Below are 2,757 nucleotides of genomic sequence, written 5' to 3' on the forward strand. Positions count from 1 at the left end.
GACCCAGCCTTTAAGACCACAGAAGGAACTAAAACTGGTTTATTGTGATATTTAAATTTAAAATATTTTTTATTGGATTAGTAGATCGAGAGCTTTGCCTTCTGGCTCAGCTCTTTTTGTCCCAACAGAGCTTGAAAGTGAATGTAATACCGCCCCCCCGATGCACCCATTCTCTGGCCAGTCTCCTGCTACGTTGTCCCCTCACTTGGAGATAAAGACCCTGAGAAACTATCCAGCCTTTACTAAACCACCACCAGGAACACGTGATGACGCCATGACGGACGCAGAATCACTGGAAGCACGAGCTGAACAGTTTAGTAGATGAGCGGAAAGTTTCATTAGTTTCAATTAGTTTAAAATAAATAACTAAATTATCTGTAATAATAATACTATCTTCTTCTTCATGGCTTCTTCTCTTGAACGACAAGTTGTCGTCCCATTATTGGTCGATGGAGAGCGTTTGGTTGGTGCCCACAAAGAGCCGTGTTTGGAGAAGTTGGAGAGGGCAGGATGGATCGGACCCCGACCTTCTCCCCCCCCGTTTTCCGTCTGACGACTTCAGTCAACATGGTCTGTCCCACTATGGGGTAACGGGGTCTCCCCGTACACTGGTGCTGGTCTCAAAGCTTTCAAAAGTCTGGATGCTACCAGTTATTTGTTGCTGGCTGGGTTACAGGTACGTGATGCTATGCTAACGACGGGGGGGAATTCCATTACATTTTATTTATAGTATCAATTCATAACAAGATTTTTCTTGAGACCCTTTACAGATAGAGTAGGTCTAGACCTAGAGAAACTAATGAAACTCTCTGCTCATCTACTAAACTATTCAGCTTGTGCTTCCGGAGAATAAATATATATGGGTTTTATACCTTATAATGGCAAGTTAAGGCATCAATGTAGTTTTAGTTGTCAAATTCTTTACTTAAGTAAAGATTTATATAATACGTAGCCTCATTCCGTCCCCCCAAAATGTCCTCTACATAAAGACAAGACCAGTTATTAAAACATTAAAATATGAATACCTTTGCTGAGGAGGAGAAGATCAAGTTGATGACTGTCACTGAAAAAATGTCACACATATGAATAACATTATACATTCAAGAACAACAAATTAAGTTTAAGTTAACCTGAAACTATATCAACAAAATATATCAACCAATCAGACTAAACAGTCAATGATAATGATGACATCACAGGGAGAAATGTCCATTAAACTCACATCAATCCTGTCTTTGCTCGGCCTGGTGCGTTTGGTTTTGGAGGGAAAGGAGAGTCAATTATATACCTTGGAAAGGGGCGTGGTCTTAATCATGATTGACAGTCCATGCGGTGACGCAGGTAGGTATTTAATATTTCACCAATATTTAACAGGGTGTAAATGTCAGGATCAGATGGTGTCTGGGTGTAATGGACACTGTGTGTTTAACTGCATTGGGTTTAATTTATCCACCACACCGTGACCCAGGATCTCATCATGATGATATCCACTTATTCTCTCTGGTGACAAACATTAATAAACACGACCTCATTACTGATAAGAACAGCCTGCTCCAGCTTCTACAATACAAACATTAACATGTAAACAGAAAGGAAGCTAACGTTGTCACATTTAAGCTGACTACACTAACTCTTAATACTTGGAAAACAATCCAGTGGCATCAGGCTGTTGATACCGATACGTAGAGAAGTCAGGACAGACATTAGAACATTGTAGGGAAAGTAAATATAAATAATACAAGAAAAAATGGACTGAATTCAGATAATGAATGAGCCATAAATACATTCACCTCTCCCAAATGGGAAAACAACAAGGGGAGAGTCTACTTGACTAGAGTCCAAGTCAAGTCTCAAGTCTCTGAGCCAGAGTCTAAGTCTCAGGTCTCTGAGCCAGAGTCTAAGTATCAGGTCTCTGAGCTTTTGGCCTTTTTTCCTTTCCTTATTATAGCTAGAGTCTAAGACAGGTCTCAAGTCTCTCTCCACTTCAAAGTTCCTCAAGGCGAAGAAGATCAAGATGCTCCAGGATTGGCCGGCCCAGTCACCAGACATGAACATCATTGAGTATATGTGGGGTAGGATGAAAGAGGAAGCATGGAAGAGGAAACCAAAGACTATTGATGAACTCTGGGAGGCATGCAAGACTGCTTTCCTAGCTATTCCTGATGACTTCATCAACACATTGTATGAATCCTAATATCTGTGTTGGCATGTTTCAACACGTCACCACGGATATCATATCCAATATCATATCTAATTTCATATCTAATATCATATCTAATATCATATCCATGTTGGCCAGATAAAAGTCGTTTACGTGTCCCTGCTGAACACATGACTGGTTGGAGTGGTTTCCAGCTGAGGTGAAGGAAGGTGGATTCTACACACACACATAGACAATGATAAAAGAAGCACTTGGAGGGTGTTATCGGGATTTCTGTCCTGTCCGTTAAAGGTGGAACCCCCCCCTAACAAAGGGATAGGCAGAAGCTCAAACATCATCGAGGATGGGATACCCTAACCTAAATTAGTTAGAAGTCCCTGAGAATGACCCACAAGGAAGAAAGATGCAAAAGATCCCAACAGTTACCATGACGACACAAAACTACAGCAAACTAGAGTTCAACCTGCCTCTGGATATCTAACTCTCTGAGCAACAGGCCGCAAATTATGGAAAATAAGGTTTTTGGTCATCCACAAACAAACAAGATTTCTGGCTCTCACAGACCTGGAACTTCTTCTTTAAGAAGCTCTTCTGTC

This window comes from Etheostoma cragini, chromosome 11, assembly GCF_013103735.1.
Source record: "Etheostoma cragini isolate CJK2018 chromosome 11, CSU_Ecrag_1.0, whole genome shotgun sequence".
Lineage (NCBI taxonomy): Eukaryota > Metazoa > Chordata > Actinopteri > Perciformes > Percidae > Etheostoma > Etheostoma cragini.